Source organism: Corvus hawaiiensis, chromosome 14 (assembly GCF_020740725.1).
Source record: "Corvus hawaiiensis isolate bCorHaw1 chromosome 14, bCorHaw1.pri.cur, whole genome shotgun sequence".
In the NCBI taxonomy this organism is placed as follows: Eukaryota; Metazoa; Chordata; class Aves; order Passeriformes; family Corvidae; genus Corvus; species Corvus hawaiiensis.
In genome coordinates, this window is record NC_063226.1 from 18983609 (window position 1) to 18995704 (window position 12096).

Sequence of the window (12096 nt, forward strand, 5' to 3'; positions counted from 1 at the left end):
GTGTGTATTCAGAGCCTGCCTTTCCTCCTCAGCACTCCTCCCAGTACAGCCCAGCAGCACCCTCCACACATGGTCTTCATCTCTTCCTCAATAGAACTAATGTCTGCATTTTCGGCTTTTGTGAAGGCTAAACAATTTTGTTTGGGAAGGAGAGCTCTTCTTCCCTGTTTATTTCATAAGCTGGTGTTCACATACTTGCAAAGGTTTGTGCAAGCTTTGTAGGATTTATATGTTGATTAAGAGCTTTACTGGTAGTCCTGTTGTACGTTCCACCAGGACACCAGTATAAGACAGAGGCACTTCTGTTGCAGGGTAACTCTGAGCTCTAACAAACCCAGCTTTCCCCACCACAGCAGTTACAGAGATGCTCAAGCTCCTTCCCTCTGCAGTCTAGGAGGAGCTGCAGACTGAGTGCACTCACAGTGCTGCTTCTTGCTTCTCATCACAGCACAGTTTGGCTGATAAGCACCAAAGCTCCTCTGTTAGCTCCTTCCTGATGGCCATGGTGCTTTCTCTGCATGGGTAATGTACATTCTGAACTCCTGCCCTGGTTAGTGCAGCCTGCTGGCATGAGGTGTGGTCTTGGTGCTTGCTGCTCCTGCTGTCTGTTCGGCCTGGAAGCCACCAGCACCTTGGGTTTTTCCTCAGGAGTTCGACCTGTGGTCCCTGTGGTAGCTTTTCTTGACCAGTGTCTTCCTTTCTGTCCCATCTGTGTGGGATAGGGTGGGGCCACAAGGACTCAGCAATGAGCTGCACCTGATCTTCATCTGAGGGCAAATCAACAGTTCTGGAGGGTGGGCCACAGCATGAAGGCACGCTCAGGGAGCTTGTGAGGGATGGCAGTGCCCCAACGCCGTGCCCCTTGTCCTGGTTCATGGGCCTGTGTCTGCTGTCCCAAGAGCTGGAGCTGAGCCCTTTCCTCCTTGGGAGCACAGGTGGAGCTGCTCTCTGAGGAGGCTGCGGGGCTTGCTGGCACTACACCGTCCTCTACCCTCATTGTCCCCAGACACCTGGCACCTGTGCCAGGCTCTTGCCATGTGCTGCTGGCCAGGCCTGAGACAGGGGACTCAGTTGTTCGTGAGGACGGATCTCTGCAGATGGCTGATTCCTCTGTGCATCCCTCCTTGTCCCCTTCCATGAGGATCAGGCTGGGGCACAGCCCTGAGCTGGCTGTTGCATTCCCCATCTCCTGCCCCCACGGTGCTCTGTGCCAGGGGCTGTGCTTGCCGGCAGCCCGTGCTCGGTGACCCCACAGGTGGAAGCCCTGCTCCTAGCCAGGGCTGTGTCCGGCGGCCCCTGCTCAAAGAAGGGACTCGTGGCTGCGGCAGGAGGACTCCGTTCCCCTCCTCCTGCCGGGGGTGCGGACAGGGAGGGGCCACTGCCCCGCGACACTGGGCACTGTCTGTGCCCACACCATGCCCCTCTTCCTGGTGTGTACGGTCATGGCCGACAGCCCCCTCCTCTGCGGGCCCTGGGAGGCAGCTGAGCCTGCGCCAAGCGGCATCGTGGATGCTCCTTGTGCATCGCTGCCGCGCCGGAGGTGGGAGGGGGGCGGCTCTGCAGCAGCCGGAGCGGCGTGGCCGGAGGCGGCAGAGCCGTGGTGGCCGGTGGGGTGTCCCTGGCACGGCAGCTGTGGCGAGACGGGAGCGCTGCAGTGCGAGAACACCGAGCCGGGTGCCGGCATCCAACTGTGTGCGCTGATGGGGGATCTGGTGAAAGCACCCCAGGAGCCACCCTGCCTTCCTGGGAGAAAGGGGATGACTTGTCACCTCCTGTGGCCGGGTGCCTGCTGCCACGGGACCTTTTATTGCATGGCCCAGCAACAGGGCCCTGCTCTTCCTCTGGCAAAAGGCTTCCCCCAGCTGTGTCAGCTGCTTGGCAGGCCCGGTCTGTGTGGGATGAGCAGCACTCCACAGCTCTGTTGTGGTGACAGACGCAAGGCTGCCACTGTGTTCAAGATCCCACACAGCCCTCGGTGTCTGTCCAGAGGTTTCTAGTGGCTGCGGGAGGTTTTTGGGGGAACGTGGGGACCAGTGCAAGACCTGGTTCACAGCACAGGGCTGTCTGGGGAGCTGTGCTCTGCCTGGCCTGGCTGCGTGCCTTGCAGCTGCTGTGCTGCACATTAGCGCTGAGCCGCGGCCGTTCTAAGCAGGTCTGACAGCTTCCAGCCCTTCTGCTCCTTCTCCGAGCCGTGGCTAAACCCTGCTTATGACAGAGCCAGAGGCAACCGGGGGCATTTTAATACACACTGCCCATTGACTAATGCACACAGCTGCCCTACTGCGGCCACCAGTTCAGGCCGGGAGTGGTGTGGGAGCGTGCCTGTTTGATGCTGGGCTCCCTGAAGGCAATGCCAAATGGGCTGTGCCCAGTATCTGAGGAGAAGCCCGAGGTTGCAACAAATCTTGATGCCTTGGGGTGGATGGACGGGCTGAAGCAGCCTCTGCCCTACACACCCACCGCACCCAGCAGCCTGGCCTAGAGGGTCCCCATGAACCATACCCCGGGCAAAGGTGGCTTGTCAGGCCCTGTCAGAGCTGATGTTGTGCAAGAAAATCGATCACTGCTCAGTCAAGCAGCTGAAGCTGGGCGTGGAGCAGCTGTGTGAGTACCCAACTCTCCTGCGGTGCTCGTGGTGGGGAGTGGGCCACAAGGCACCACTGCAGCCGTGCATCATGACCCCATCCTGGACTGGTTTTGTTGGGCAGTGGGACCCAGGGAGCTATGCCTGAAGCCCTGCCTGCCTCAGGGCAGCACAGCATCAGTCCAGGGCCCACTTTGAGATGCTTCTTGGAGCCAGTGAACTCTGCTGGGCACAGGGCAGGGTTGTGCATCCATCTCAGGCAGTGCTGGACCGTGTTGCCTGCTCAACCGCATAGTGGGTGGCATCTTGCAGCTCACCCTATATATATTTTATATATATATCTCTATATATAAAAATAGGGTGAGCTATATTGGTATACCCTATATACACCCTGTGTATAACAGGCTAGCAACAAAATCAGTCCAGCTTCTGACCACCCATAAGCAGTCCCTGGGAGAGGTAGCAGGGCAGGAGAAGCAGGAAAGCTCTGACCTGCTCTGCAGCAGCAGCTGGAAGGCACTGGAGCAGGTGAAGCACAACCCACACTGGGGTGCAGGGATCTCCCTGCCACTGAGCATTCACAGATTCAGTGCAGGTGCCAGGGGTGTGTGGAAGACTCGAAATAAATTGCTGCCCTTCAGATGCTGCCATGCAAACATCTTAAACAGGAAACGGTGCCTGCTCTGTGGACGCATAGCAGCTGATGCTACCTTGGCAATGGCAGAGGGAGGCAGCAATCAGATATATCCATCAAGACCCAAATCCATTCCCTGTTTCAAATGATTTCTGTAATCCCATCAGTCAAGACTGAAACATTGCTATGGGCAGTGGCAGACTGTAGGAGAGGCGGCTCTTGCCAGGAGGCCATGAATGGGAGGGGAAACTACCCCCATGCTGGGAAGAGAAATGACAGAGGTGCTGGGTCTGCTGCACGGTGCTGCTGGGAGCCTACGGGGCTGTGGCTGCTGAGCCTGCAGCCCGGTGCGTGCAGGGCTGGGCTGGGCCGGGCGCCAAGGCTGAGGCTGGGACGGGGCACCCCATACTGAGTACCTGCTGAATCCTCCCTAGACCTGCTGGGCACTGCGGAGCAGTACGAGGGGCGGGGACTGCTCCCCCGGCCGTGGGGAGATGTGCCGGGGCTGAAGGGTTCTCCAGCTGCTGTGGGGTGTGCCGGGGCAGCACGGCCCGAGCTATGCGAAGGTGGAAATGGACCCATGCAAAGTCACCGGGGCAGACACGGGCTGCAGTGGGGCAGGATTCTGTATGCACAGGACAGCGCAGGATGCCCGGGGCCGTGCCAGAATGCCCCCACAGATGAGGTCGTTTACTGGGGTGGTGCGGGGTGCCCCAGGCTGTGCAGATGTCCCGGTCGGGAAGGTGGGGGTGACCCCCTCCGCCCAGGGCCGATAGCAGGGCAGTGCCGGCGCCCTGAGCAGGGCAGGCTTGGAGGTCCTGGGGGATACCGGGGCGCAGGTGCGGCCGGTGCCGGTACCCGGAGGGTGCGGTACCGGACTGCGCGGCGCTCGGCGGGTGCGGCATCCCCTCGGCGCAGCGACCAGGGCGGTGCAGGTGCCGGGGCGTGCGGTACCGGGCCCGGCCGGAGCAGCGGCGGGGCCGTGGGATGTCCGGTCAGGGCGGTCCCGGTGCCGGTGCCGGGCGGCGGTGCCGGGCAGCGCGGCGGCAGCGAAGGGGTGCTGCGGGACGGCCCCTCCCCAGCCCGCCTCCGCCGTGCACGCGCCGCGCGCTCCCGGTGCGGGGTCGGGCCGGACTGAGCGGAGCGCGGGGCAGCCGCCGCCGCCACCGGCATGGCCCAGCCGCGCCGCCGCCCCCGACGGTGAGTGCGCCCGCCCCGCCCCGCCCCGCACGGACCGGCACGGCCCGGCCCGCGGCGGCTCCTGATGGGGAGGGCGGCCGGACGGGACCGGACCGGCCCCGCGGCGCGGGGCTGGGGGTGACCGCCGCGCCGGCCGTGGGGCTCTCGGGGCGGGGGGTGGTCCCGGTTCGGGTCGCGGTCCCGGAGTCGGGCGTCGGAGCGGAGCGCGGCGGGGCGGGGGTTAACGGGTGGGGCCGAGCGCGGCGGCGGCGGGTAACGGCGAGGGTTAACGGGGCCGGATGAGCGGCCGCGGCGAGCCGGCGGGTTGCCATGGCGACGTGCTGAAAGGGGGATTGTGCGCCCGCCTCAGCTGCGCGGCCCGCATCCCGGCCCCCGCCCCGCATCCCGGCCCCCGCCCCGCATCCGCCGGGCTGCCCGGTCCCGCTCGGCCCGGCCCGTCAGACCCAGCACAGAGCGGGGAGCAAGGGCTCTCCGGGCTGGAGCGCTCTCACTCCAGGGGTTGGGATCCTCCCCGGGGCTGTGGGGTGTCTGTGGTGTAGTGTACGTACTGGGGGTACTGGTGTAGGTCCTGGGAGGTGGGTTATTTGGGGTGCAAGGATGTTCCTCGTGCTGACAGGCATGAGGCTGCTGTTGTGAGCATCCCTGGGTCAAGGGCAGGCAGGAGATCCCCTTGGCTCAGTTTACTTGGCATAGCGTTAGGAATGACATTAGCCACTGGGCTCCTGGAGTGAAAGGACATTCCCTATTTCTCTCTCGGGCCAGGGACCGAGTTGGAGGCAGGCTTGCTGTCAGACAGCTGGCTGTGCTCATCCCTGAGTGCGGCAGTGGGCCAGATATCCGTTCATCCATCTATCCATCCGTCCCTGAGTGGGCTGGTGGGTGCAGGTGTTGTGGCCCCAGTGATGTGCACTGTGGCTGGAGCTGGCACCGTTCACCTGAGCTTGACTTCATCGTGCTCGAAGCCATGGAGCAGGACAGACGTGGTGGGTGGTGGTCAGTGCTGGGGTCTGTCTGCAGCCAGTGCTGTCAGCAGCAAGGGGTAGGAATGATGAGGGACCTGAGGCCTTTGTCCAGCCAGTCAGTTCCTGGACCACACTCTCCCAAATGGTGACACCTCCTTCTGCCTCTGCTGGCAGCCTTTCCCAAGGCCACAGACCTCCCTTAGGGAGGTGGCTCTGACATGACATCCCTGAAAGGCTGGGATTTTCCTTCCATCCTTTGAGAGTGCCTCATCTGATGCTGCTGCTGGCTTGGCCCCAGGTGATGGCAGGGCCATCTCCCTATGAGCCCCTGTGCTGGCCATGCTTTGTGTCAGCCTGGTGGGACCTTCCTTCCCCTGCAAACCAGGGTGCTCTGTGGAATTGGGAGCATCTGCCAGTTGGGTAAGGAGTGGATGTGTCCTCAGAGAGGGAGCTGCTGGTTGCCAAGGCAGGAGTCACTCAGCTCTGGGAAATGCCTGTGCCAGGGGTGCACCCAAGCACCCATGCCAATGCCTGGTGCAGGGCTGGGCACCCAGAGGTCCCCACTGGAACCAGACCTCTTCCTGTTCTGCAGGCTGCAGGCGGCCGCCACCAGAGCTGGTGTCTGCAAAACGGTTAAAGGCTGACATTTAGAGGTCACACTTTTAGCACTGTTCATGTGTTTGCTTCATTTGCATTTGCAGTTAGCCGGGCTCGAGGCTTTGCCACTCGCATGTGCAGTTGCCATGGTTACGTGTGCAGTCGGGATGTGGAGTTTGGTTGGACACCTGCAAACATGCAGCTCTCAACCTCCAGAGCACAAGCAGAAGCTGCCAAGGTGCAGGGCAGCCCTCGGACATGGGTGTGAGGGCCCTGCACAGTGCTGTGCTGAGGAAATGGGAGCTGCAGTGCCCATCTTGGCAGGGTCTGCGTGGTGCTGCCTCTTGAAGCCTCCGATTGCCCACACTCAACAGCAGTGGGCATCTAGGGCAGCCTTGTTGGAGAGGAAGGTTGAGCCCATGCCAAGGGGGTTGCCCTGCACTTTTCATCTGGGGCTGTCTCTTTTCCAGACCCCGTGTAGAGGCTTTTGTCCCAAAGGGCTGGAGGGAAGGTGCTCGAGATTGGGGTGGTGAGGGCAGCCAGAACCTGGGAGTCATGAGCAGAGCTACTGAGCAGGCTGCCCAGGGACAGGAGCCTGCCAAAGCTTCAGAAGGCAGCGTGAGAATTGGCAGAGCACTGTGCTGAGGCTCCAGATGTGGTGGCTGTGTCTGTCCGGACTCTCTGTGGGGTCTGCTCTGGGTGCTCACGTCCAGCACAGACAGGGATTTGTTCCAGGTGTCTTTTGATCAGGATCACATATAGTCCGTGAGCAAGAGCAAGGAGACAGTGATTGCCAAAATCCTCTGGCAGGTCCATACTGGCCTTTGTGTTAAAGGAGGAGGTATTTTAGGACAGCTGATAAGAAAGGGATGTCGAAGTCATCAAGTCTCTGAGCTCCATCTAAACAATTCCCAAACAGCATCAGCTCAGCCAGCTCCTAAACACCCCCAGCCACAGTGAGTCTGCTGCCTCCCAAGCAATTTGCTGCCATCTTCCTGTATCCTTCCTTCTAGAAGCTGTTTCTTTGCAGCAGACAGGGGAGAAAGGAAGCTCTCTTGGCTGTCCAGGAGCTACTATGGCCTCAGACAGAGCAGTGTGGAAGTGTCCATGCTGCACTAGTGGCAGCTGGACGGATTCAGTAACAGTAGAAGGGTGGAAGGATGGTGGGAAGTGGTGAGGATGGGAACATGGAGCGTGTATGCAACAAGTTGTGGAGCTGCAGAGGAGCCTGTGGAATCTCAGAGCAGAGCACAGAGAGGCTGGTATCTGCCATCCCGTGCACCAAGTGCAGAGGGATGGGGCAGGGACAGCTTGGCTCTCTCCTTAGAACTCCCAGTGCCACTGGGATGGGAGTTGCTGGCTCCCTGTGGGATCCCAGACAGAGATTCCTCTGCTGGTGGTCTGTGGTTATTGGCTGCCACTGACAGTGCTTTGAAAGGCAGCCAAGGGCGTTGTGGCTCCTGGGTCGGCACTGAGGGGAGGTGGTCACAGCCAGCACAAGGCACGTCAGCAGGAGGAGGCAGGTTGGATCCTGGTACCAGGGAACTCGAGGAGAGCTGGGTCTGAGGACTGAGCTGAGCTGGATGGTGCTGGATGGGGGACTGAATGCTCTGGTGGTCTCCTACCGTGATGCTCCCCGGAGCTGGGGGCAGGGAGCAGGCTGTGACCAGCACTGTGCGCTGCTGGCCTCAGCAGGATTCTACTGTGGGTGTGAGGCGAATGAATAAATGGTCCTGCAATTGCCAGAGCTGCCAGTTTGAACCCACATCATTCAGACCCTGGAGCGAGTCTGACTGAGAGGAAAGGGGGATGAAGAGGGAGCAGTGCAAAGACATGGGTGCTTCTGGCTGCAGCTGCCGGGTCCTGTCTGGTTTGTGTAGCTCCTGGAAGTTTTCCCTGGATGGGAGGTTATGTGAAGTTTGGCTTGTCTGGGCTCAGTAGTCATGTGGTATTGCAGTCCATGATGAAACCTGTGCTCCTGCTTAGTCTTGAAGTCGTGTGTGGAAACTCTGCTCTTGCAGTATATTCCTTTTGCCATGTTGTCTGCCTGGCAGGAGGGACAGCATGTGCCAGTGGCTGTCTGCGAGCAAGATTTTGTGCTGAGGAGCACTGTTTGGGATGAGACCACCTTGGCAAGGAGCTCAGAGGATTGTTGGTAAAGAAGCCTTGTTCCTGACACTGAAAAATGCAGAACAGTGGAGTAACATCTGTTATTTTCAAACTGCATCTCAGTGAGAGCATATCCTGTAAGGTGTCTGGCAAGCAGAGCTGAAACTTTGCCTGGTGGCCAGTTGCTCTGGCTGTGCCAGCAAAACAGGTGGCAAAGTTTGGGAAAGGTTGCAGAGAGAACATGTTACAGGGCTTGTATGGTGCACGAGCCTTGTTTGGGTCTGGGCCTGGGCTGCTGAGGGCAAGGATGTCTGGGAAAAGTTTGGTCAGGAGGCTTCTGAGATGGGCTTGGGGAGGAGACTGCTGAGAATGGCCTTTTGTGGTGATCAGGGGCTGCAGGGGCTTGGCCTTCATCAAGCAGTGGTTTGGTGCTGCTCTAAAGGAGTGGGAGAAGAAGCCCAAGTCTGTAGCGTGGCCAGAATGTCTGCATGGCACTCCTCATGGAGGTGGCTTCATCCATGTTCTGATGCTGGCACCCAGTGCTAAAGGAGTTGTGAAGGTGAATGTGTGAGTCCAACTGTGTTCGTGTCTTTCCTCTGCCCTCACATAACTCCAGGCACCACTGAGCAACTTGAGGACTCATGGGACAGTGATGGAGGAGAAGGGGACAGGGGTTGCTCTGTGTCTCTGTCTCTAGAGCTGCCCACGGAGAGCTCAGGAGAGATGTGTGGGTGTTGAGATCATTGTGGAGTCAAATGCCTGGAAGTTGCAGCAGAGTTGGTCAGAGGTCTGGTGGCCTCTCTGCAAAAAAAAGGGCTAAATAAGGCAGGGTTCTTCAGACTGGGAAAGAAACAACAGAAGATGGATAAGATGTGTCTACAGGAGGCCAGGAGAGAAGTGATAGAGGTTAACTGTTCATTGTTTATTTTCATACGAGTACAAGGTCACATCAAATTAAGCTATCAGGAGGTGCCAAACAGGAGGAGGGGCATTGCCTCTTGCAGATGTGCTATCAAATCACAGAAGTCCTCAGGACAAGGTGTCATGAACAACAAAACCTTGCATTAGTTTCAGGAGAAATGGGATGATTTCAAGAAGGACAAGAGGGTTCCCCCACAACCAATAAACACACTGAGATCCACCTCCGACTTGGGCAGCTGCTGAGCTATGAATTGCTTGTGCTTCTGACTGCTTGCAAGTACACAGAGCAAGGAGGACTTTTGGTCTGCTCTGTTATTTTCATAACATTCTGCCCACCAGAGAGTGTGGAGCCAGGAGGGAGCTCTGGGCTCTGGTAAGGAAGGATGGGTTTATCTCCATCCAGCTGTGTTACTTAGCTTGGCACAGGGTGACAGGTGCATGCTCAGTCCTGCTTCCTCACTGAGAGTGTGGGATGATTTCCCCACATGATGGAGGTGCACCTGCTGGGGGATACAAGACCTGTGCTAAGTACCAAGCCTGGGCTTCACGGGACCCTTTGCTGGAGACCTCTGACAGGCTTTTGTATACTAATCAGGTACTAATTCAGTTGGTTTGAAAATGAACAGCAATATCCCTTCCTGCTGTATTCCCTGACAGCTCTGCTTCCTCTGGGCACAGGGACACGCTGGCAGCAGAGCTGGAGTCTCATCTTAGAGCTGTCCCAATTCCCTGGTACTTGCTGCATGTGATAGGCACCGTGGGATCACCAGGGATCTGATCTTCATCTCCCCCTCCTCCAATCCCCTGTCTCTGCCTGTTCTCACACACATCAGGAAACATCAGTGTCAGTTTTGTTCCTGGTTTTATCCTCAAATGAGATAAGACTCATGTCCTGCTGCCAGTGAGGGTCCAGTTCAGCCTTACCGCAAATGTGGGATGCCAAAAGGCTGTTCCCCAACTCCTGAGCAGTCCACAGACATGCAAGGACAACAGGGAAACGTGAGCCTTGGCTTGGGAGCCGTTGGCTTCTTGTGGGAGAAATGGACTTGGAGAGGAGGATTCAGGGATGAGCTGGGGACCCAGTGGTCCCCAGTGGGTTTTGGCTGGCAGGCAGCAGGATGAGGTCAAGTGAGGTTGTTGCTCATGAAGAGGACGCTGGTTTTTATCCTTATGAATTCCTGGAGGACTGAGGGAAGTGTCCATCCAGCACAAGGGTGTTCTTGCAACCACAAACCAAAGATCTCCCTTGGATAGCAGCTGTCCTGTGCCTCGAGAAATCTCTGTTTCTGTCTTGTCTTTTCGGTCTCTGTTGCCACTGGGTCTCTGGATGAGAATCTGAGGTTGCAGATTTCGGCAGGGAGCTGCTGTACTTTCATGCTCATGACTTTGAGAGGAGCCAATTGGTTGCCTACTCTGCAACAAAAACCTCCTTCTGTGTCCGCCAGGAGCGACACTTCCAAGTGGGCATCTGCTGAGGCAGAGCAGTGCTCAGGGACCTCTGAGGAGCAGCAGCGAGCATGAGAGCTGTCTTGGCACTTGAACTTGACTTTCCTTGGCATTGTTGGTCCTTGCAGCATGCCTGTATGTCCTGCTTCGTTCTGGTCTGCTCCCTCTGGAGAGACAGGGCATCCCCAGGGTGCCTGATTTGCTCCAGTCCAGCTTATTTCTTAACACGAGGTGGTATTTGCAGTAAAACACATTAAAGGATTTTTTTTTTGCCAGAGGTTTTAGGCTTTCTGCTTTTTTGTGCTTGAAGATAGAAAATATGGGAGGATAAATTTACAAGGGAAAATAGAAAATACATTTTGGATTAAATTTGAATGGGTTTCCTTTCTAGCTGCTGGCTTGCCTGACCTACAGTCTCTAGTGAGCCCTGGCTGCATGAGCAAGACCTCGTGGAGCTGCTGTGGCTGCAGGCTGACTCTCCAGTCCAGGGTGCTTCCATGGTCTTCTGCTTAGTCACACCAGCTTTGGTTTTGGTTTGGCAATGTGAGCACCTGGTGGCCTTGTTGAGGGCAGGCTCCTCTGCTTAAGGAAGCTGCTCCTCTTGGTTGGGTAGAGGCTGTCGTGGGCTTGGGCTGCACCATCCACTTGGGCTGTCCGAGGTCCTTCTGGAGGTGACCACATCTGTCCGGGCTGCCAGCTGTGCACACAACCCGTGCTAATGGTGCTCTCTGGCTGTGATAACTGTACCAACTCTTTCGGTGGCTTACTGGAGCACATACCAAATCTGTGCGTTTCCAGAATTCCTGGGAAAGCCTGTGGAGTTTCTGGGGAAACCAGTAACTCTGGGATGGGCTTTTATCTCATTCAGCTGCAGATGGGCGGGTTTGGACGCTGTGTCGTGCCAGCAGCACACGTGGGTGGCCCTTGTGCCAGGGTCCCAGGGCTCCCCTCGCCCTGATGTCGCCCCGAGCGTGGCAGCTCTGCCGTGAGCCGATGCCGCCTGTACCTGTCGGGGCTTTGCCCAGGAGCTCCTCCACAGCCGCCAGCCATTATCCCGGCGCTCAGCAGCGGGGTGGGGCGAGCGGGAAGGCAGATGTGGAGAGGGGGAGGGTGGCTTCTCGAGCACCTGTGCCTTATTCTGGAGCGTGCAAGTGTGAAATTCAATTTGTAGATCAGTCGTCGCTGGTGAGGGACACAGGCCACAGTGTGCGCCGGAGCCAGGCGGTGTCTGGGAGCAGCGCGGCCGGCATGCACAGCATGTCCTGCCTGCCAGCTCTTGCGGAGGCTGACGTCACCCTGGAGGAGCGGTGGCTGCTGCAGGATGTGGCTGCTTGACGCTGTGTCATGTTGGCTCTGGGTGTGCGGTCCCGGCTCCCGCAGGAGCCCTGCCAGGAGGTGCTGCCCTGGGATGGTGTCCCCTGCCCCGCGGGGGCGAGGAGCGCGGTGCAGATGGGAGGGAACGGGACCCGGTGCCCTCTGCCACCAGCAGCTTGCAGGGTGGTGGTGTGGATGGAGGAGTCCATGGTGCTTCCAGCAACAATGGCATTTTCCCACCCCCGCATTTGGATCTTTCTGATGTTTCCAGCGAAACCTGCTTGCCGGTGGGAGCAGAGGGAATATGCATGACAGCATTAGCAAATGCA

The 12096-nt window shown here is 58.3% G+C and overlaps 1 protein-coding gene across 3 annotated transcripts in view; it reads left to right on the forward strand.

Moving 5' to 3' along the window:
- Window positions 1-4330: 4330 nt before the first annotated feature.
- NLGN3 (neuroligin 3) overlaps window positions 4331-12096 on the forward strand; it is a 39641-nt gene continuing 31875 nt past the window's right edge. For all 3 annotated transcript variants that reach the window (XM_048318673.1, XM_048318674.1, XM_048318675.1), the window contains exon 1: window positions 4331-4418. The gene's annotated coding sequence lies outside the window, so the exon portion shown is untranslated. The remainder of the gene's footprint in view (window positions 4419-12096) is intronic.